This window comes from Aquila chrysaetos, chromosome 3 (genome assembly GCF_900496995.4).
Source record: "Aquila chrysaetos chrysaetos chromosome 3, bAquChr1.4, whole genome shotgun sequence".
Lineage (NCBI taxonomy): Eukaryota > Metazoa > Chordata > Aves > Accipitriformes > Accipitridae > Aquila > Aquila chrysaetos.
In genome coordinates, this window is record NC_044006.1 from 23566702 (window position 1) to 23591145 (window position 24444).

Here is a 24444-nt window from a genome sequence, read left to right on the forward strand (position 1 = left end):
GCAGCAAAGGACCTGCTGAGCCAGTTCTTGGTCTGCTGCAGGGATCTGGGGAGATGCACCAAAGGAGGGAAAGCCTGTGCACTAATGGCCTCACGCACTAGGACCAATACAACTGTCTGCTCCTCCTGAACACAACTCCTACGTGTCTGGCTTTAATAACATAGTGCACACCTTTGCAGCAGTTATGAAGATGTGCTCTGACCTTGAAGCCCTTGAAGGCTCTTCCAGACCTGGACCTGCCACACAGGTTTGCAGGGGAGTGAACTGTGGGACCTGGCCAACCTTCCTTGCCTCTCCATTGCAGAATCAATGGAGATGGTGTGCAAGGCACCGAGTCAGATGCCAGACTCCATCCCTCTGAGAGCTCAACAGACACAACCCCAGAAAGACCTCCAGCTGAAAACATACAAGGAGGGGGATAAGCATGCCACAGATACCCCCTTTTTTTTTCCCCCCACCATGCATTTCCAACCTCTGTACGTGGCACTTAGTACGTGGCACTTACAGCTAATCGTGATTGCTCCCTCTGATAGCCAGTTGGCAATTGCATCCTTTGGGTAATTATCCCATCACGTGCACAGAGCAGAAAATTCAGCAGCCACGTCCCCAGGTTATAAAGTGAAGTGCTGAGTGGAAAATTTTAATGACTAGGGGCTGGTGAAATCTTAAATTGATGGCAATATATGGTGAAGTCTCTTAAATAATGTGAAATGCCCTTTTGGCTGGAGAGTGCTGGATGAACCTGTGGTTGATAAGTTGTTAAATTACATCCCATGGCTGGCTGCTTGTCTTGGGAAGGTACCGAATGATAAGTGCGCAAATTATCGTTACTGCACGGAGCGAAACTATTTCCAGCAGAGATGATTTGATAAAAGAGAAGTTATTTATCATGATTAAAAATGGTACATTTGTACTTCTCCACATTGAACAGATCCTGAACTGGCAATCATCTTCTGAAAAGGTACCTGAGCCTGATATAAAGGGTTTTATGACTATTTTAATGGATGGGTTTTTCTCTCACGGAGAAAGAAGATTATAATATCTAAATTGCCATGTTTCTCAGAATTACTTCCCCGCTCATTGCAGGCAGCTTGATTTCATTTTTTTGTTACACCCTTTTGTCATATTTGACTTTTCCTGAAAAAAAATCCAAAGAAACACTCTTTCACAAACAAGGAGGAAACAGGCTGCTACATGCAATGGTAGCAGAGAGCTTTGTCTTCTACACCTTCAGTTTGGGCCCTGCAGAGACAGACAAGGCTTAAATTAATTTTCAGTGGTTGGCTGCTCAGTGGTGGAGGGGATTAGGTGGTAGAATCAGTTTTGTTGCAAGAGATAGAGTGACTTCAGTTAGCTTTAACTACCACAGCTGGCAGCTAACCATTAGCCATTGCCCAGTGGCCTTTTGAACCTCTCAGGAGACAACTCAACTGAACTTGATATGAGCTCACAAGAGCTATCGTATGAAATATGAGCTTCCCATACAGCTCCACAGGCTACCAAAGCCGTGCTGGGCAAGGTGAAGCTGGCAACATTCAGTGAGTTTGATGGATAAATGGTGCTATTCTCCAGTACCATTATTGCAGGATCCTTGAGCTCAGGTCAGTTAAATGAAACAGTTAGGTGGGACTACCTATAGAGTACCGTGACTGCCACAAGGAGCTGACAAGAGTCATCACTAGCACCATTATACAGTAGCTCTTGCATGAGGAAGAGCCCAATCATATTCCCAAACCATTCCCTTTCCCATCCATGAGGCCACAAGGGACTTGGCCATTTTTTCTTCCTTGAAACAGCATGCCAACCCCACTTCATGATAAAGTTAAGCTTATAGTCCACCAAGGTAGCTAAACATGTCTGGGCCAAAAGACAAGAATAAATGCTACGACTTCAGTGGGACTGCCTCATGTGTGTAGAGTATGTGAAATCTAGTTTGCTGAACTAAAACCTCTTTCCAGTATTTCTTGAGGTCTTCTGAGGAAGATGTCATTGTTTACATTTTGGAATTAACTTACAAGCCTGCTACCTCCTATTAGTACAGTAGTAGCTAGTTTAGGCTTGATTATCAAATCACCTAATCTAACTTTCCATCTAATATGGGCCAAGGGCTAATATGGGTGAGATATTTACCCTCCTGCAGTTCAACCAAGCTCACCTGCATCTGACTACAGTGCCCACTTCAACACAGTCTTAGCCTTGACCTGAAGTCTTCCAGAGAGATGATTCAGCACCAGTGTAGGCATTTCAAAAAAACGTACCTTTGCAAAAGGGGAAAGAAACTCCATCCATAACTATATAATGATAATGCTGCAGTATTTAGAGCACCAGTGCTTTCTAAAGCCTTGCTAGTACCATCACCAAAGGGAAGAAAACATCACCTTGCACTGACATGATCCCTTCTGGCAAGATCCACATCCAAGGACTTTGTAAAGTTTTTCTCCTCTTGTACTGGAGGAGTAGAAATGCTATTTACACATTACTCCTTTCAGTATTTTTTCCTTCCTTTCTCTGTTCATTTATTTATTTATATTTCAGTACAACTCTATGCCCATGAAAATCAGACATTCTTTGAGATTTTCTGATGCTTAGAACAGGTAAAGCCCCAATAACAGTTTATGCACAGGGAGTGTGTTCAATAAGACAAGCTTAAAAGAAGAGAGTTGGAATTAAAGATCAGTTGGAGAACCAAAACATTGTTCTTTAAATCTGCATGCTTGCCAGCCAAACAAGGACAGGGCAGCAGTAGGATTTCATAACTAGGGTCTCACAGGGCTCCTCACGCTACCCTGACAGGAGACAGCATGGAATATTTTACTTCAGCTGCACCTCAGTATCAAACTCGGCTCCATCACGCCTCAGCAGAGTTGTGGCTTCTCAAACCAGGCACAAATTTGGCGAAGAAGCTTCAGTGAGACCAGCACATACATAGCCCTGAGGAAAACTCGGTCCTGTCAAAATGTCTGTTTTCTGTCTCCATTAAAAAAACATGTCCCAGCATATAATCACGCAACTGGCAGAATGTGGATCTCCTTTAGCATGCAGTTCATCAGAGACCTGCTCCTTCTGTCCTGACCTCTTTTATTTGCAGTGAAAGACCAGATCTCTCAGCTCACCCCTGGCATACCCGAGGCTTGTGCAGGAGTGGGACCTCGTCACCGAGAGCTTTCTATGCCACACAGACCAAAGGACAAAGTGATACCCAGGCCCTCGCTACTCTTACTGATATCACTGGGAAAGGGGCCAGATGCTAAGTGCAGAAATTGCTGAAGGGACATTTTTGGTGGCTTCTCTGCTTTGGCAAAGTCCAAATTCAAACTACCTTCCATGAGAAAAGTTTCATGAGCGAGAAAATACCAGGGTGCTGTCACAGACTAGATTAGCTCCCGGTGTGTGGCAAAGATAGCTGTGTAGCAGTGAATAAAAAAAGTGGGTGAGCTCACCTATTCAGTATACGTCAAAAGAGGGCAAATTCTATATTACCTAAATCGGGTGTGGAGCAACACCACTTACCTTCAGCTATGCCCTTGGGAAGGAAAACCCAGGGTCATCCACAGATCTCGACAGGCATCAATAACCAAATAACCCAGCTGTCCTTCTGTGCCCCAGCTGGGCTGCCACCATGTTGGATGGGAAGAATGAAAACAAATGGCAAAATTCATAGGCTGCTCCAAAATTGGAATTATCCGCCTCCAGCTGTCTTCATTAACCAGCACTTTAATAGAGTGTGGATTCTTTACAAAGACATGACAGTCGTGGAAATATTAAAATAACTCCAGCTGTTTAATTTCCAACAGTGCTTGGAAAATTCACCCAGGTCCGGTTGAGCAAAGCACTCCCCTACTTGCTCAGCTTGAGGTGCATTTAGAGGAGTAGGCCTGGATTAAAGCATGTGCTTAAAATAACACATAGGAATAATTGGTTCGCTAATTTGGGGTCTTAAAGTTGAAAAGGTCCTTTTATAAACTCAGGGAGGAGATATGATTCTGATTTCCAGCAGCATCACTAAGTGTAATTGCTGTCAGATGTTTATGTATGGTGAATATATGTGCAGCAGATAACCTAAAACTGCATTGACTCAAACTATACACCATGAGTAATAGTTTCAGTGCTCATGCACTAATAAAAAATTCCATGCTCCATTTATGTTTCTGCTCCCTTGTGTCTCTCTTGTAGTAACCCAGGGCAGTGATGGAAAACAAGCTAATACCCACCCAGTCTGCCAGAATTCCCTTTTCAAGACCCCAGAGCAACAGGGCAAGCTCTTAGTGGCATTCTGCATTAGTAATTCTTCCCCCACGGGGGATGAAATGAATTTTCATCGTCTTGACTCACAGAGATGGAGAGCAAGGGCCTCGATCTCTGCCCAGGCATCTGCAGTGCTACCTGCAGCAGAGGGAATGCTGCAAAGCCAGAAGCACTGGGCATGCAACAGTAGACCCTAAAATGGATTAAGAAAGGCCACATTGCATCAAAACAAGGGTTTGTCTAGCCCAGTAACCTCTCTCTGACAGCAGTCAGAAGCCGATGTTTAGAAAGAACAGAAATAGGGTTTGCGTACAAAGCTCTTTCCCCGATATGCCCTCGCAGCTTCTGCCTGTCAGCAGTTTACGCACTCTCTGGGTCTCAGGTTGTATTTTTATTACCAGTAGATCCATCCTCTCTGTTTCTACCCAAAACTTTGCTAAAACCATTCGCACTTAGGGCTGCCACCGCAACCTGTGGAATAGCTCCATGAGCCATTTCTGTCGTCAGTGAGTTACTGGCATGCAAAACTGGGGACTTGTTCCGCCATTCCAAGGAATCCCAAAGGACCAAGTTTATGGACTGATGTAGCTGATCAAGAATGAGCCAAACAAAAGATGCTTGTTACTTATCCCGTCGATTTGTTACCTCTCTATTCTGCCAATGGACCTTTGCTAAGCAGCCACGTTCTCATGCTGATGCCCATGTTCCTCTGTGCCACCCCCTTCCCCTACAGCATCTGGTGTCAGCTTGCAAGGTCTGCGGTGTAGTTGTGCTCTGAGGGATCTAACAAGTTCCTGATAACTGGAAAACATAATTACTGATAGGCCTATTTAGTCTATGCTATTAAAGTATGCACAGCTGGCTAAAACTCACCCATATTCTGCTAGGCAATTTACTTGAGATGGTTGACAACCAGCACGTAAATGACAAAGTTACTTTGTTGTAGAGAAAAAGCATGTGGGTACTTAAGATATTGATGAACTGGACTATAAGCGGATTATCACAACGCTATGAGTAGAGACTAATTTCCCAGTAGAAAAAGCCTTTTGAAATACAAGACAAAATGTCAATCCATTTACTAGTCACACATATTTAAAACATTTCTCTTATTTTGCTCCCTGCTACCAACTCTCACTACAGTTCCACAGTCTATCCAAATTCCCTCCGGAGTCTGAAAACACAAACACATAGATTTTCCTTGGAGATGACTGCTTCGGGGCAGGAGGATTTCTCCTGTGGACTGGTGGAGTAATCCAGGACCTTCTAACTATACCTTGAGGGCCTCTTCCAGCCCCTTGTTTTAGTCGCGTGCAAAATTCCCTTTGATTTTGGTGTGACAAAGAGAACATACAGCATGAAACCCTTACTGGAGGGACCCCACTACTTTCAGTTGAAATACAATGGCCAAAAGAAAAAAAGAAAATAAAACTGGAAGGAAGCTGAGGAGAAACCCTGGTGCATATTGTAGACATCCAGAAGTCTCTATAAGAAGAGACCTCTCGTTAACGCTTGGTGGCGAACTTAGAGGGACTACCTCTTCTTTTGGCAAATCAGAGCTCACCCTTGGCAGTTTGTAGGTAGATCACCCAAGCTGTGGATTCAGCATCTCTTAGGGTACACGAGACCAGTGCCATGCCATTCGTGACACCCCACACTTGCCACTCAGACTCAGCTCTACCATTCCCAAAACCCTGCTGCTGGGCAAAGAAAATTTCAGGGTTCGGGGCCAAAGAGAGCGCGTGGCTCTGTTCTCTCCAATTGCAATCTCTGCCTGGGAGGAAGGAGACCTGGGATGAAGTTCCTGCTGTTAGGACTGGTTCTGTGTTTTAGCAAGTGACCCTTTAACTTAAAAAAATATGTCCAGGAGCAGGACCAATGGTACCTCGCTCAAAGATGGTGGCCCAGACACTGGCGAGCAGGAGCCAGGCTCCCCAGGGCTGCTGTCGGCCAAAAGCCAAAAGCTGCTGGGAAGGGGCTGAAATCGCGCAGGGAAGGCTGAGCTGAGGAAAGTCCAACCTGGGTGGGGGGGCGTTTAATGGCACAGCTCAAAGGGACTGCTCCAAAATTAACTGAAGACACGAGGAATATTTGTATTCATGTCTTTGGGTTAAGATTTGGGAGTCATTTCAGGAAAATGCATCAGCACATCATAAATCCAATTGAAGATGATGACATTTAATCACATCCTTAATTCTGACCTCACGCTTACACACGTACCTGTATAGGAGGCTGACAGCAGCACTCCCATTACCTTCCACTTTTCAGACTTTCTGGCTGATCAGATCCTTGCATCGCCAGGATCGCCTAACTCAGCTGGAACAATACACAGGTTGCCTGTCTAGACATAAATCTATTTCTAAAAAAAAAAAAAAAGGAAAAAAAAAGAGGGGGAGAGGGAAGAATGAAATTCTTTTAAGCCATTTTCATATCCCAGACCTTCAAACAATGCAATTTCACAGCCGATTTCGGGCTCTGAGTTTGGTTTTGCCAACAAAAGCAGATATATGATTTTTAAAGCCATTTGAAGGGTCCCGCTGAGGCAAAACTCAAACTCCCGTGCCTGGCTGCCATCCTGGAGGATCGGGCCCACCAGCGGAGCAGGTGGCGTGTGGTTCACCCGCGCTTGTGTGACAAACTGTGATAATTGGATTGTTTGGGGAGCGGGGGAGGGATGCGACCGCTGTGTACAAACCTCAGAAGGGAATTAAAAAGCGAGCCTCCATCCCAGTTAATAGCGCTCTATAAAAATGCAAAGTGGCTAATGATAAGCAAAGGAAGTTCCATTAAGCCATGTGCCTGGCGCGAAGGGGCATCATTGACCCCGCGAAGGATATTTGCTGGGAACGGTCAGGCAGCAGAAACAGGTGCAGAAATAAAAGCAAACCAATGGCTTGTTTTAAACTCCCCAATCTGCAATGTTAATGAACACGAGGGCCAGGGAGAGCCAAAGAGACTAAAGTGGCCAGAGTGTAATTTTTTGTACCCATTAAAGTCACAGGCATGCTCAAAACCAGAGGAAAATTGGGAAATGGCTTGCCTAGCGCTGGCCATCCATTAGCCCCGCATGACAGTACACTGCACGGAGAGCTTGACGAGGATATTCGGGGTGGGGTGGGATGGAGGGCAGGGAAGGAGCACGGGGAAAAAGTTCCCCTCGGCCCCAAGCACCTGCCAAGCTGCGATGCGGTCAGTGGGGAAAGGAACTCTCGTCGGTCCAATAATGAGCCGTCCTCATTATAAGATTAGATGCCAGAGTGAACAACACCCTCTTAATAATGCACACATCACTATGACAACCACGGAGTTTGATACCCAAGGACAACTTTATTGTGCTTGTGAAATTTCCTTATTTTAAAAACACTATTTATAGTTATCAGACATTGATTCGCCATATCTACCCTCCTCCTCGTCTCTTCGCCTTCCTTGTTTCCAAGGCAGGATCGGCCAAAGTGTCTATGTGCTGCTCCTAAGGTTAGCAAACTGCTGTCAAGTATCAGCGCCAGAGTCTGCTGACATAATTATCCTGCTAGCCCATACATAATTAGTAAAGCTAAGCCCAAACTATATTAATACCAGGATTAATTACGGTGGAAGCATAAACAAGGATATTAATGCTATGAAAGTAGCAGTACGGATATTCGACAGCCCATATGCCTGTCTGTAGGACCACTAGGGATTGTGTTGAATCGGGAGCTGTGTGGTGCCCTGACTGTAATGAGAAATGAGAAAACTGCTGAAAAATTGATGCCGCCTGCAGATTGCACAATCCGCTGAACAGCAGGGGGTCGGCTTCTTACATCTCCCACTCTCGGTACAATATGCTAATTTCTGCATGCATACGAGTGTAAAAGGAAAGAAGAAAAGATTTCACAAAAGGAAAAAAATGCAAATGACAACCACAAAGATCACTGCAGAGAAATCCATGAGCTTTATATGGATTAACTGTGTTGGAGCTAGTGCTCGTCTGAGTTTAACCCTTTCTGTCCTAGACCCTTTGGCAGGTCCTTTTTGTGGTGCAGAGGAATACTTGCAGCTCCTTTGTGGGAAGGGAGGGAGGGACGGGAGGGCAGTGGGGAGCTGAAAGGATGGAAAGGATCTTTTTTGCTCTTTTCCATGACTGCACTCCTCTTGCTTTAACACTGACAAGGAGGCAAGGGTCTGGAAGGGGGAAAAAAAGGGACTGGGAGGGGAATTGAGAAAAGGAGGCTAACCAAATGTTGGTAGTGTTTGAGAAAGACCACTACAGCCCAGCCTGGTCCAGCTTTAACTTGGGGGGGGACTGGCAACAGACTCTCCCTAGTCCTCCAAGAGCTCCTCTAACTCCCTACGCCCCTTAGAGAGTGGCTTTGCAGCATGTGGCCAGCAAGGTCCTCCTAATAATGTGCTACAAAATCCTCATCAAGATGACAATTACCCCATGATTATTTTCAACTCCCGATTCACCACCTCTTCCTCCCAGGCGAAAGAAGCAGATGTGCTGGCTTGATGACAAGCCCACCTCTTCACCGGAGACAGCCGATGCACCGGTGGTCCTGTTGTTCCCTGGCACGCCCAGAACGTGCGGCGCGCCTGCAGACAAGTGGGCTCCAGCAGCGCCCAGACAATCCTGCTGCCATTTGCATTCGCCTTGCTCCCAGAGAGAGCCTAACCCTGCCTTCAGCCTGCCCCCCCTCCTGAGGGGATCGCTTCTACCACAGCTCCAGGGAGCAAGCCGGCCCCTCTGCCTTGCACGTAGTGCTGCCAGTGTGGGATAAAACCCACAGGAGCCAACTCTCGTATAGATAACGGAGGGGTGGGTGTCCGTACAACCCCGCTCTTCCTTCGAGTGCTGCCGGCGGGGGCCACCCACCCAACGGCTGAAGCCCCTCTTGCAGCAGAACAGGAAAGGCAAAGAGCATCTCCTCCCCAGCCTGCAGGGGGGAAATACCTATGTTTCTGCAATAATACAAATCAAAGTCTTAATTCTTCTCCAATAATTAAAGAGATTAGTTGCTCTCTCTTTAGTAGCAGCAGGAGCATCAGCAGGTGCTGTTGTGCTTGGTCCGATGTATGCATAATCCGGCTTCTGTATGCAATTGCTGTGTCCAAGCGTGAACAGAAACCTTAGGAAATATTTGTCATTAAAAAGTTGACGATGGTCTTGTGTAATACAGTCAAGTGCTTAGCAAAAAGAAATAGTTTGCTTGTTTGTTTTAAATAGTTTTGGAAAGAATTTAGCACTCCTGGAAAAACTATTACTGCTCTGGCAGCCCAGAGCACAAAGACTGACATGCCTGTCTCACGCCTGGCAGGGAGAGAGATGTGCATCTTAGGATGCCCCAACCTGGACAGGAACTTGCAGTGAACAGGAGAGGTGGCAGAGGAGAAAAACATGAAGTCCATCCCACCTCCCTATCTGAACATGGCAGAGACTGTGAGAAAGAAGGAGGACAAATGTTTTGGGGTTTTTTGTGGCATAAATTTACCACCAGACACTAGGACAACAACTAATGACCACCCTGCAGATTTCAGTACCTATGTGAATCTTCAACCCACAAGTGAAAAATATTTGTATGCCACTGGAAAGTCTCCAATCACCTTCTGAGTGTCCTCCCATCCACTAACCCTCTCCTTCAATATATCACCTTCCCCTCTCCTCCAAGCCTCTTTTACCCCCAGCACTGCTTACATTAATTGCTCATTTTTAAGGGTTTTTTTTCCTGATTGTGACTTATCAACTTGATTTTAACTTTTGCATCTGTGATTGCTTGTACACACTCTTCCTCCCCTACAGAGTATTCTTCCCACCAAATGATATCGAGTGTCTTTCCTGGTCTGATGCTGGAACCTGTAAAAGCAGGTGAGTTCTCACCTGGCAGATCTTCACAGCAGATCCTTCTTCCCGTATGGTTGTATAATGACTTCTAGACCCTGATTCAGAGCATCACCTAACTCGGCAGGTCAGAACGGCTCTGACCCAGGTCACATATTCAGCGATCATACCCTATCTGAAACCTTCTGGCTCCATAGCAGTAGCAGCAACAACAGATGCAGACGAGCAGTTGGCAAACAACGAGGAACATGCATTTCTTGCCTCTTCTCAAATACTTTTGCTTGCAGCTGAACAGGGGCATTGGTACAAAGAACAGCCATTCTCCTAATATTTGTGCAAGAAAAGTCCCTTTAGGTAGATGTTCAAATACCAAACAAATAAATAAACAATGTATGAGTGGTAGTTGAGTAGTCATCATCTGGAATAGCAATGAATATTTGAAAACAACCTTCCTATTGTATTTGATCAGCTCTGCCATTACAATAACCATCCTGAAGTTACACGGAAAGCCTAGGGTGGCACTAAAATTTCCTCTTTTTCTATCGCTGTTTGCACCAGCCTGACAGACTAAGAATATGAATGCCGTGCTTTAACCTTGTTGGAGTTAAAAGGTGTTTGGGGAAAGGGGAAAGCAGTGTGTTTATAGCAGAAAGACCGTCCCCCTAAATGATAGAGTAGCACAAGAAGACACTGTTATGAATATCATAACAGGTAAAACCCATGACTCAGGTGAAAGAATATCCTGTTGGTAGTAATTTAGAGCTCCTATGTTTCAGGAGTAAGCTGCCCACTCCTGAAACCCCTCTATCCAAAGCTCTTAGCTGGAGCCAGCCAGCTGGAGAAAATGTGGAGAATGGAGAGAGCAGAGAAAAAGATCAAGTCAAATGGGGCAAGTGAGAACCCCCCCATCCAGGCATCCTTGCAGCAGCTGTGAGGCACACACCCACAGAAGACACCGGCACCCAGGGGTACACGGGTGCCGTGGGGGGGGTACAGCACGCTGACAGATCTCATCCCCCAGGCAGCGTGGCAGTGCCTGTGCCAAATCCACCACAATCAGTTGAACTACGTCAGATTAAACCAGCTCATTAAAGTGGCCTCTCAGGTTTATAATGAAGGCTTCTCCTTTATATAAGCTAAACTGGCACCCCTGGACTATACATGCATTTAATTTGAAACAGAAACAATGCCTATTTCTCCTAGTCTGCACTGGTGTGGCTGATGAGCAGTTTAATTTTGACTCCCACTGCAATTTAACACTATGGTGGCAAATTTCAGTTTAAACCATTTTTACCCCTCTTCTTTCTGCTTTTTTGCATCCCTGCATCATCTCTGGGTAAAATTATTTGCACTGTAAAGCCAGCCCTGCCTTTTTGTATTATTTGAACCTGGATCAGGTCATTGACACAGTAAAGCCCAGCACCACAAGCAAGCAAATCGGCTTTGCTGAAGGAGAAGCACAACAGCAGGGACAGAAGTTCTTACACCAGGATTGTCACTGAGAAGAAAGTAAGAGGAGCCACACACCATCAAGGTCTTCTAGAAGCACCAAATGCTGTTTCCACCAGGGAAACTAGTATTTTGAAATCTATGGCAGGGCAAGGCAGGACATATTTTCATCAGGGCATGTCCATTTGAATTTGTGCTGAGCTCAGGAGGACCAGGTGAGTTTGCATAATTAACAACCTGACCTTGCAACCCAAATGCAAATGCAGTTCCCAGTGAAGTCAACAGGAGATTGCTGTGTGTGAAGAAACCAAGGCTCAAATACAAGTTTCGCTTATGGCAGTGATGAATTCAGCCACAAAAATCTTTATATGGTGGCGGTATTTCCTTCCTTCTCTTTTTTTAGAGAACTTCTAAGGAATTTGTGGTGGCAGTGAAGTATAGAAAGGCAGTGACCATTCCCGCAACAATACCTTGCCGCTGGTGCAAAAAACCCCACATAAATCAGGCTTTGCAGGGCGCTTGTGCTGCCACAAACCCCACCGAAGACTTCGAAGAGGGCGATTGCTGCGGAGAGAAGCAGCGAGGCAATGGCAAGATCCCCTTCCGGAGGCTGCAGCAAAAAACTCGAGCCATGTGGATGGAGACACAGGAGCCCTACTTCAGATGTGCTAATGCTCTGGCTCCCATCCAGGGAAGCCATCGCACCGCCGAGCCTCCCCTACCCTCCCTCGTGCCCGGGAAGTTGTGTCATGCCGCTGCGCGCACTGTTCGACAGATGCCCCTCGCCGCTCCAGCCCAGGGGAGCCCCGCGCGGCATGGGGACACGTAGATGTGCACAATATGCTTCTGCCTGTCGCTTGGCTGTGGTGGTGCTTTGAGTTGTGGTTTGTTTTTTTTTTTCCTGGATAAAAGGGGCTGCGTGAACGTTAAGTCCTGATTGCTACCCTGGGTTGCGTGCAAGCCCTCTGCGCGGGACTGATCTGTCATGGTGGGCAGTTCTCTGTCTGATGTGACCTGAAGTAATTAAACGTGGCCCAGCAGGCTGCTGCCTCCCTCCCCCATCTCTCTTCTCGCTCCGTTTGCTGGCATTTACCCAAACCAACAGTGACTGACAGCTCCGAGAGGGCTGTCGCTGCTTTCCCTGCCATGATACGGCCATTGATCCGGCAGCATCTGCCAACTCATCAGCGCTTACTCTAATTCCCTGCCTCCAGGTTTGGGGGTTTTTTTCCCTCCTCCCCCCCAAGGCGATAATTGCTGTGAAGGAGAACTCCCTTTTGACCAGCCTGATAAGATCCAATTACCACAGTGTCAGTGCTCAACCTTGGGACTGCTCGCGACCACACACTGACCTTAATCGAGGATGTTCAGCCCACTGTCGGGGCAGAAGGCTGATGGCAGAGCGGAGGGGCAGTCATTTAGCTCAACCCCCGACTGCCCCTCTGCTTTGGGTCCATCACTAAGAACCTGCCTCGATGTTAATTCATGGTACAGCCCTAAATAGAGGAGCCTGTTTTGTGTTCCTCCTCTTTCTCCCCATCTCTCCCCACCTACAAAGCATGGGGAAGAACCACGTCAACCACCAAGATGGAGTTATATTCTGGAATTGCAATAATTGCACCAAAAGCCTCTTATCAAGCGCCTGGATGTGGCCTTTTTGCAAAGCACGAATGAACTCCAGAGCAAGGAGCATCTGCCATAGCTTCAGAGATGTGAAGTGGGTCTGCCCTGGGTCAGCCCAGGCCGTGCAAGCAAGTGTGAGCAACTGCCCTTGAACTTCCCCAGTAGCAAAGCAATCTCCGTCATCGGAGCCAAAAGAACAACCACCACCACTGACGCGCTGCCTTTCATGTGGCGGGTTCACTATAAATGAAGCCTTAGATCTGCAAGTTACAGGAGCGGTAAGAAGAACTTGGTATGAATTGGCCTGGCTCCAAAGGGAATCCAGCTCCATGGGAATCATTGCAGTGGACCAACAGCACCTGGGAGATGCAAGACCCACAGACAATATCATAGGGATGTCAGCCTGTTTTCAACAGTGTCCAAGAGTATCTTTTTTCCTCTCTTCCCTGTTAATGCATGATATAACTATTACTGCCCACAAATAATGAATATTTCACCATGCTTTTAAATTCAGTGCTGGGCCAGACTAACCAGAAACCTCCTAACACTTTATTTCTTCCTTTTTTTTTTCCTCTTGGCTTCTATTTCCAGATGGAGGTGTGCACACACAAAACAAAGTGATACCTCTTTCACATCATGTAGGTACATGGGTGACTGCTCCACCAGGCACCTCACTGGCCACTTGCACATCCTGGGATGCAACCTGCAGGCTCGCTAGCAGGTTGATCCTCTTCCACACTGCAGCATGCCAGCCTGCCCAGACTGGGCTTACATGCTGCCACACACCCACCACTGGTAATCGCATCCATGAGCTCCTCTGCCCTACGGGGAGGGAACGACTTTTACCTCCTCACTAAACACCTAGAAAACTGTTTTGGTCCAGGTCTTTCTTTGCTCAGTCTGCACTCATCCATATGATGGATGGCTGTGCCACTTTATCTTGGGCCCAAGAACGCCTGTGAAATCCGAAACTCATCTTTCATCCAGATGCACCACTGCTGCTGTGAGGCAGGTGTGGCGGATGCATCCCGCTGGCTCCAACCCGGCAGACCTGAACTGCGGTTCACCATGCAGGGCCGGGGAGCAGGCTGAGCACAGATGAGTTGGAAAATCAGACTGCTCTTCAAGTGCAACATGGAGGTCTTGGGCAGAAGGCAGGAGGACTCCCAACCAGCACCACCCTATGATGAGCTTTTGGATGAGAATTTGAATTTTGAAGCAAATATATAGAGATATACTTACAGGAGAGAAATGGATTTTCTTGCCCATTTTTGCTGCGGGATAGATACATGAAAGAGCCTTTCCTTTTCTTGTGGGTTGGCTCTTTTTTTACCCAAATGTCAGGATGGTCCAACCCACTGCCATGCCAGCAGGACTTTCAGTGGTCTAAGAAGCATCATGCTGTCAGGTTCTTCAGCCTTCAGTAAAAGCATTGACCAAATTTTGTCGAATCTTTGACCTCTTTCTCCTCACAGCGTGTTTTGGCTCTTAGACTAAGCTGACCTACAATGCAGACAGCCACCAAAAGAGGTGGAGGGTCCTGCCCTTAGCCCAGTGTCTGTGTTGCCTCCCTTCCGCTAGCACGTGTGGCAGAAAGGTCACCTGGAGCAAGGAGGTAATCCAGCCCAACACTACTTCTACCAAAAGAATGGTGATGACTTTTCAACCGGATCAGTCCTCTCCTTGGGCAGACCGCACAGCCACTCTTATGCTGCTGTCAACTGGCTGTCAAAGTGCACGCAGCCTGTTTCTCAGCTGTCGGAGTGAAGTACCCCGTAACATCAGCAGCAGTCTCGGTGTCACTCTCACAAAGGAAAACTTCACGTGCTGGGAAATGAAATTAGAGTGAGCAGTTTGACAGCAGCGTTTCTTCCCCGTCCCAAATGAATATTGCTATAGAGGTGCAGAGACAGGGAGAGGGCAGCAAAATTTTCCACATGCACAACTTGGATGAAGGGGAAGCAAAGACCTTTTAAAGAAGTCTAAGCCTACTTACCGAAACATTTCCTTTTTTAATTACCACCCTTTCACAATCTAACCACTCAAGTGGTAAATGCGTTTGTTAGGATTACTAGTGTGATCCCTTTATTTAGGGATCACCACTGTCCCAAGATGGTATCAGTTTCACCTGGGGAAAAAAAAATCAATTTCTTTTCTATCGCTGGGGCAAAGGCTGCATTTTTCATAAAGTTCCCAAAGAGTATTTGGACACATCCCCAGTCTGGTGACATTACAAGGCAAACACTTTGTTCAGAGCTGCAAGAACTCTGCTGACTTCCCCAAAATAACATAATAATGAATAGCAAATGTGGGTCAGATGCTCAGCTAAGAAAAATGGGCATCACTCATCAGTCCTCGGCAGAGCTCAGGTGGTTTACACCAGCGAAGGACCAGAGTTTCTTACTCTACCTGAGGATATCTATAGAGGATTCCTTATTTGCTGGGGTGGCATAAAGCTGTTATTGACAGGAATTTGGGATGCCTGCTCCACTCATGATTAATGAGGCCACCAGTGAGTTATATTAGTCACCCTGGCATGACTGACACTTGGATTTTTACTGTGCCACACCACTGCCTCTTGTTTGTGCCAAAGGATTTACAGGCACAAACCCTAACTCTGAGACTTTATTAAAGTCTGCTTTCTTAATCCCTCTACCTATACTGCTAATTTGTCTTAGCAGAGACCTAGGAGGGAAAATAAATATAAATGGTGCATTTTAAAATGTCTAAGCAACTCCCTAAAACAGCAGTTCTGTCAGTCAGTGTCATGATTTTAAAATCTTGTTTTTTCAATCTGCCATGGTTGGAAACACGTGCTGTATTCCTCTGGAAAGGAGGATTTCTCAGACATCCAGTAGCAGAAAGCCTTCCTTTCAAGCGCTTATAACAATATATATCGATATCTGTTTCTTACAACTGTCACTGTTCGGGGGACTGAATATTGTACATACAGCAAAACCAGCCATAAGACTAATTGATTGATTGAATGGTTGATTTTTGAGTGGAAGCAGGATTTCATATTTGAAAAGGAAATTTTTGCTGTTGGTCAATGTGGAGAAGCTTAAAGGAAATTGGCTGAGGTATGAAATCTCAGATATATGGTCTCATTTACAAATAGATAAGTTTGTTCTAATTAGAGTCAAGATTTCCAGCTACGTAATCCCAGGGGAATTTGCAACCAAGAAGTTGTTCTCGAGGAAAAGTCTTCTTAAGCAACCAAGGCCAAAGGCTGAGGTGATCAAAGGTGAAAGTTAGATTAAGTACAATTTAGCACCTGCTTTGGCAGCTTACCACATGGGTATATGATAACCTCTTAGGGTATGAATACGTGCATGCATGTGTATTAAATACAGATATAAATCTGGGAATAAAGTCACTTTAATATTTAAAAGCTTGGCTCTACAGGATAATTACACTGCTATAAACCAAAGTGTTTAAAACTACTTGGACACTGTCCTCTGTGGATATCCTTACTCTGGAGTTGGCCATGTACTACGGGGCAAGTAGCTGGTAAGATTTTCCGCCACAGTCAGTTCTTAACTCTCTACCTCAGCTGTAAAAGACAGCTTAACTGATCTAAACCACAGGCACAAAACATCTATTTATTTACACTGGCTGCTTCATTCCCACCACTACCTGGAGTTAGTTAAGGCTGAATCGAAAAAGCAACCACCAGTATCTATGGAGATTGTTCAATAAACATATATTGCACCCACAGCCACAAACTCGTTTTCACTCAGGAGGGGAATGTGCCCAGGCAAGTGGGTCTAGGACCAGTCTTGACATTTTCATTATGTTGAATAAAGAGAGAGGCTGAAGGGAGAGGTCGAAAAGCCTGAGGAGGTGGAAGTTATGTAAAAGCTGCTTCCAACTGTGTGTAAAATGGTTAGCGACTCCGGTGTCATAACAGTTTGACACTGAGTTGGCAGTGTATGTGCTCCTGTATGCCAGTTTCTCATGGGGCAAAGGACAGCTTTCCTTGAATTGCCAAGCCTGCTCCAGTGATCAGATATTATTGAAGAGGTGACAGGGGCTGGGATTGGCAGGGCTGGTTTGTTTTCAGAGGTATTAGAGGTATTATATTCAGTTCCAAGTTAGTGACATCTGCTTGGACTCAGATCTCATGAGGCTCTTACTCCTGTATATTATTTACAGTGTACTTCTTTTTCAGGGGCAAATGTCTAAAGATTTTGTAGTTGGCTTTTTTTTGTAGAGAAACAGCTCTAGCATATAGAATAATCTCAGTGAAATGAAGGATGGAAATAGAGGCAAGAGGGGTTAGAAGAAGAGCAGCTAGGAAAATACCAAACTCAGCTAATAATAAAACAAAGTGTCCAGATGATTTCCTTTCTTTCTTTCCCTGGTGCCTTTTGCCAACAGTTAAATATCAAAAAAGGAGAGGGACCAAAACCTGTGATATGAACAGCTCCTCCCTGCTCCTCTACTAAACTTCAGGGAAGTTCAGCTCCAAACTTTGTAGCTTTCTCCTGTTTGATATTAAATAAAAATTCCTAGCATTCGCCAATGATTATATTCCTCAGCAAATCCATCTGCTGCTGTGCCGTTTCCATGGAGGTTGAGCTCATCAACTTTTGCACTATTTTGATGCCCATGCATGTTTTCAGCCAACTTGAAGGCACACCTGAGAAACCGTAAGGCCCCTTTCTTCAGGAAATCTTTTGTACCATGATACCTGCACCCTACAGGGCTCACTGCAAGGCTGGGTCCAAAATCAGTAACTTCAGCTAGAGAAGAAGAATGGCCGTGCTAAGGTGGAAAGAGTTTAGCTAAAGACCCTATCCTTTGTTAATGTGCAAGCACAGCATGAACTTGGGAATGAAACTCAAAATCTGTATACTTCCCACCTACTCTCGTTACCTCAGGAGAGGACAAGTCTCAAGATGCCAAAAAACTGATGTGGGCTGTCCCTCCCCATGTTTGTTTATTGTGTGCTTTAGGGAATGGTCAGCCCACTGTCCTGGTCCCTGGCACCCCTGTGCTGCTCCGCTCAGCCCCCTCCGGAGCTCACTTCCCCCTCAATTTTGTCAGCATAATTGCACATGAAAGGGCTCTCTAACCCGACTGTTGAAGTGATGAGAGCTACAAAAATAAACGTAGTACTGGAAGTGTTGAGGCTGACCCAGATTACTGTGACAGAATTGGGTTAGGGAGCACCTCCAACCTGCAGTTATGCTGGCAGATACGAAGCGGGGATAATGTTTAGCAGGGTGGAAAAGGACAGCTGGGGCATGGGGGTGCCCTGAAACTGGTTCATCTGAGGCCAGAAGAGCACATTAACCCCTGCTTTAAACAGCACCTGCTGTCAAGAGAGCATCTCATTTCTTAGCTGTGTGAACTCTTCCCTACAGTACAAGCATTCGGGAAGATTTTCAGTGACGACAGCAGTGAAGCTAAAAGAAGCAATGGAGAGAAAAAGAGGGACAGGGTGAGAAGCTGGTAAGAGGTGAAGGTTGTCCTTGCTTCAGGGTCAAGTCAGACGACTCTTCTGAACTACATACAAGCAAGAGAAAAGCCCCCTTCTTTCGCCAAAACTTTAGAAGGGGATGGGTTTTTTTCAAAACCAACAGAAGCTCCAGGCTAGAAATGAACTCTGCCATCTCAGCAAACACCTCTGAACCGAAGTCCACCCCTCACTCAGTATTAGCATTTCCCCTTCTCCTAGCACTTGCTACAGCAGCCACTTGAGTCAGTGCATGTCAGACCCTTTCACGTCTCTGCAGCCTGACTCTGGTCACATGCTAGAAAAGATTATTACAAAGATAGGAACAATCATTACAAAGAAAATAAGGTTCCAGTTTCTTGGAAACCCTCTTCTGTGGCAGGTTGTTAATCAAATGGTATCAGAAGTATTTTTTCACAGAAATGGAGAAAAGGACAAAGCATCTGCACTTCTCATTTGGGATAGGCCTGGGTAAAGAGCAGGAAAACTGGGAGTGGAAAGTAACCTGACATCCACCAAGGTAAAACTATATGTCTTTGTAGAGAGAGGGCATATGTCAGATCTGTCCCAGAAGGTTAAGCTTAGGAGAGGAAGAGAAGATATGGAAGAAAAGGCAGAAAGGCTAGCTCTGTTTTTCAAGATACCTGGAGCTTTCCTGGCAGGGTGCCTCCGGTGAGAGAGGTGTCCTGCTCAGAGAGCCCTCTTCAAGGGAAGTCACCACAGGCAGGTGAGGTGGCCAGGAAAAAATCTTCCTCAGCACTGGAACAGAATTAAGACATGATATTAAGGGGAAGTTATTTGTGCCTGGTAAGCAAGTTGTATTAGCTTAACAAAACCCTGCAATTATGCTACATATTCTGGACATCACCCACTGATGACCTCTCTGCTATTCCTCATGAATAATGTGTATATATGGTGATACAAAGCACTCCTTTAATAGCAACATGAGACCAGTTTGAGGGCGTTGGTTTTGTAGCAACCCCTGGAAAGACTGGGCTCTAGGTCATATCGTAATATGGCCACTACCCTATAACTGATTAAAAGCACCTCTTACTCTTAGCAGCACTCCCTCAGGTCTCGACTTTATGATTCAGGTAACAAGAGCAAGGTGATCAGAGATTATTAATAGACATCACATCTAGCTGGAAGATGGGAAGCTGAGTGCAAACGTGAATGCCTCCCTTAAGTGAGTTTTGTCTGTGAGCTTGGAGAAAGGACTGAAGTGCAAGGGAGAGAGAGTCATTCTCATTTCCAGTAATATTTTATTGATTTACTTCACATAATGCAGTTCAATAACTCATCCCCCAAATAGATGAAACTTCAGCTCCATATAAATAGGTATTAATCTCAAGTAAATTACTGACGAGTCTTAATTAAGCAATAAGCTGGAACAGCCCATACAGTCAGGCTGATTAATGGCACACCTTGGACATGCAGAGGCCCAGGGAGGCCCACAGCAAAATAAAGTGCTTCCAGTCCACCGGTGGTGTGAAATTAATCAGCAGAACGGTAACTCCAAACCCACCCTCAGGGTATTGGCACAGTCAAGGGCTTGACTGTTGCTCCAGCCATGACCATGCAACTTCCAACTGTTCGTTTAAAAGAAAATATGGCAGAAACTGAGTCCCTCAGATTCTGCCAAAGCAGCAAGCCATGTGATTGCATCGCTGTTTGCATCTTTCTTATGCATCCAAATAAAATGTGCCAGTAAGAGCAGCAGAAGCACAGGAGAAGGTGTATAATGCAAGAAACTCACCAAGTAGAGAGATGCCTTTGCAAATCCCTGGAATACGCCGTGTTCTTCAGTGCAAGCCGAAAACAATTCTGCACATTTCAGAGGGCATCGTTCCGATTTTGTTTATGGCGCTGTAAATTAGGAGGGACTCCATGGAGGTCAACAGAACTAAAAGAGTGTGAAATTGATGTGAGGGAGAGAAGAGGGGGAAAAAAGCTCCGTATGTTTCTCTCCTTGCACACTAGCGTCAGAGTCTGCTTCCCGGTTTATCAAAGCATGCTATAGCCCTTTCTATTTCCCGCTAGAGAAGTAGACTATTAGCATACAGCTGCACCTCTTAGGAGAGCAAAACAGAAAGAACTCGAGTTTTGGTGGAGTGCTTTTCTGCTGGGTTTTTTTTTCCACAACAGGCAATATAAAATACACAGAAGAGGGAGACATGACAAAGCAGGTTTTCAGCTACAGTAATTCAGTGCAGCTTCATTGTAGTCAGTGGAATTACACTGATTTACAGTAGATGATAGTTAATTTACATCCGTCTCCCCCCACTCCTCTCTCCCCCTGGGTCCCAAGAGGTTGAAAGCAAGCACTGAAGAGAAAACAACACATAAGGCCAAAGAAATTAAAGTGGCAGAGAACCTTGCGGAATGACAATGCATCAATATTTAACAATGCAAAGACTATGTGCCAGAGAGGGAAAAGGGAGACAGAGGACGGTCCCAGGAAACTGGGAAAAGTTTCCAGTGGAAAAGGCATGGCAGCTGGACAGTTCTGAACTGCTAGCACCACTTCTGAGCCTCTTCTGAGAAGGAGGGAAAGTACGTTTCAGTGAGTAAATGAGGGACTCCCACTGATTGCAGGTTCCCATACCATTCTTGCTCAGGGTCTTCCTAGTCTCCTGCATCCTGGGGCCCTGCATGCCTCCTTTCCCACTGTTCTCCCTCTGCCTCACCAGGATCCCTCCCTCCCACCACCACAGGACCTGCCTGGCATCTCCTTTGGGTTTTTTTCTGCTTTCCCCCTATGTCCTTCTCACCACTGATTTGGTGGGCTCTGCTTTCCTTAAGGCGGGAGGTAGGCGAAGAAAAGAGCCATTGGCCATTGATTATTAGCACTAAGGACTACAGCCCCAAGGATAACTGTCCATGCCGATTAAGTACTGACTGTGGCTACCAAATCACTTTCTAGATTAATAGCATTCTTCCTGCATGCTCTGTCCACCCTTCCAATCCAACTGGAAAAGTCCAGAGCAGGCTGGAAGCTTTGACAATAAAAACCAGATCTTTTACAGGACTGTTACAAATAAAGCATTTGTTGGGAACAATTTCTCTGAATCAAATTAACACAGGAGGTTGCTACCTGGGGCAGCTGAGGAACAACCAGGTGAGTTGTTCTATCATGGCCTGCTTCTGACAGCAATAAGCTCTGGCTGAGGTGAGGTGGGCAGGCAGAAGTCAGCAACCTCTTCAACCACCTCCACTGAATCCAACACAGTGTAAGTCAGCTGGTCTTGAATGTGTCAGGATGCCCTGCTGATTCTTCTCCAAAATTCAGCACTTTGGGGTTTTTCACCCAAACACCAGAATAACAGATTGCATGTTAGACCTCTTTTTTCTTTCGCTGTTCACTCCGCACTTCAGCTACCTTCTGCGCACACATGCACAGGCATATGCACAGCCCGTTTGAGCTGCTGGCAGTCCAGCTATATCCATCCTAGCAAAGCCCTCTAGGGCAGATGTAAAAAAAAGTGCTTTGGGTAGTTCACCTTTTAGTCTGGTTCACTGATGTAAACAAACCCTGGCAGGGAAAAAAAATGTTTGTTTTTATGCTCGATGTTGGTTTAACTGCAGCTGCCATAAAAATATAGCTGGAAATGTCACAGCAGAATCACACCCTGACTGACAATGAAATACCAGCCAACGTTTCTAGCATAAATCTTGTGTAAAGAAAGTACTAAGGTTTAATTTCTAGGGCAAAGGGAAGCGGGCAGACCCACAGGCAAGAATTTAAAAGAAAAGAAAGAAGAAAGGCACCTTAGGAGAAAACAATTCTATTATTAAATAGATATTTGTTCATGTACATTAGCAGATAGTGCTGCATCCCATTAGCAGTCACTCTTAAAACAGTAAGAATTTTTCTGTCTGTTTAAGGCCTCTGGATAAAGCTGCCAATTGTTGAATGGAAAAAGCTCCAATGAAAATATTTAGTTTTGGCGGAGACAAGGCCACCTACAAGGCTTTCCATTTCCCTTTTTTCTCCTCGTTCTCCCTCTCCCAACCCCCTTGCAGCCATTAATTTACTAGCAGCAGCTGTGATTGTCTGAGATATGCAGAGAAGCATAAGACCATCCTGTGCCTCATGCCAATGCTGTTAGTTCAGGAATATTACGGGATTATTTTTTAAGATGTTCCTCCTGTTGAATGCAAGGCTGGAATTGAAAAAAAAAAGGAACTTAAGAGGATTTTCATGCAGTGTGTTTGTTATTCATTTTGTTGTTGCCACAGCATATGGGATTTGTGTGCATTTAAGATATCAACTTAACTATGTTCCCTTCACTTCATTACTTGTGTTTGCCAGCTGATGGGATGCCAAGGTGAAGTAACTGAATCAAAGAAGGTTTAAAGTAAACACTATTTAGAATATGGGGCAAACAATGTAATACTAGCGAGGTGGCTAGAGAAGGGGGAGAGAAGGGGAGGAAAAGGGGTATCATGTGCCATTTTAATAGAGGGTGCCTCTCCAAAAGACTAATGAGAGGAGAAACCAGCTGTCCTGACAAAAATCATCTCAAACATTGCCAGAGACTTCTGTTGTCATCAGTCCCTTCTTTCAAAGGACTGCTGCACTCAGGTTTTATTTGGTGATGTCTTCTACTGTATTCTGAAAGGCGTTCCAATCATTAGTTATCCTTAGGAGGATAACTACAAATAAACTCCCGCATTGTGCCGTAGATTGTTTTTGTCCCATTTGCACTGTTTCTTTACCAGGTAGGCCACATCAGTGTACATCCAACAGATTTTGCCTTTCATCTTCTCATTCTCAGACTTTTTTCTTTACAGGTACCAAGAAGGTAAAGACTAAAAACTAGAGACTTGGTGTATAAGCACTGGCTACATACTCTGTGCCCTACCTCCTTTTTTTGGACAGCCCTATTGAGTTAGACCATGTTATTCCCACAGCAGAGTTTTGCCCAAGGGGCAAGCATGTGACATTACCTTCACTGTTTTCTCGTCAGGAAGGTAAAATCTGCTATCACACACCTATCTAAAATTTCATTTTTCGAGGAGAGTGACAGTGGTCAGTAGTAAATGTTTCAGAGAAAAGACTGAGATATTCTATTCTTGAAAATAATGAAATAACTTGGATCTTGAAGAACTGGCTTCTGTCAGGAACTCTCACTGGCTGCACTTCAGGCACTTCAAGGTTAGGGTCACTTATTTTCACTCTTTTAAACAACAAAACAATATTTTGTCTAGGGAACACACTAGTGTGGAGAATTCCGAAAAATTATCTCTTTATACCTCTTTCTCCCCTCCATCCAGATTTTGGAAATGAGAATATTTATTAACAGTGGCAAATCGGAAAAGATATGGCCCAGTGAAGGGGAAAAGTCATTGTTACTCCTTGTGAAAATCTTTTTCTAACAAACAGTTTCAAAACTCATGGACCTACCAAGACAGCTTTCATTCGAAAAGAAAGGGACCGGGGCTTCTGGGATCAGATAAATGTCACATAAAGCATGAAAAGCCAATGGCTGAGTTACCGTGCAAAGGCCAGATTTCAAAATGGCTCACACGGCGCCCTCCAAGCCTTGCTGCCTTCCTCATCACTGCCCATAATAATGGCTTTAGCCTTAAAATGGCATCGGGAAACTGAGACCTCTGACCCCCCCTTTACAGCTGTGGGGGGTAGCACAGAGGATCAGAGCAGGGAGGAGATGGGTGCAGATCTCCCAAGTGCTTAGTTGGTGTCTCAACTCCAAGTGATACCCCATCCCCAAGACTCCTTTGAGTGGCACGTGTCACCCGACGGTCCCAGCTGTCACCGTGCCAGTCTGCCACTGGCTGTGCCCACACTGCAACTGTGCCCGGAGCACATGCCAGCGTACCTGCCCTTCTG

The 24444-nt window shown here is 45.5% G+C and overlaps 1 long non-coding RNA gene across 1 annotated transcript; it reads right to left on the minus strand.

Moving 5' to 3' along the window:
* Nucleotides 1-13156: 13156 nt before the first annotated feature.
* On the minus strand, nucleotides 13157-24117 carry LOC115339867. Its single transcript, XR_003922852.2, has 4 exons — nucleotides 20347-24117; nucleotides 19235-19349; nucleotides 15126-15257; nucleotides 13157-14956 (listed from the first exon to the last, which is right to left on the minus strand). It is a non-coding gene; the product is annotated as an uncharacterized LOC115339867 (long non-coding RNA).
* Nucleotides 24118-24444: the final 327 nt, after the last annotated feature.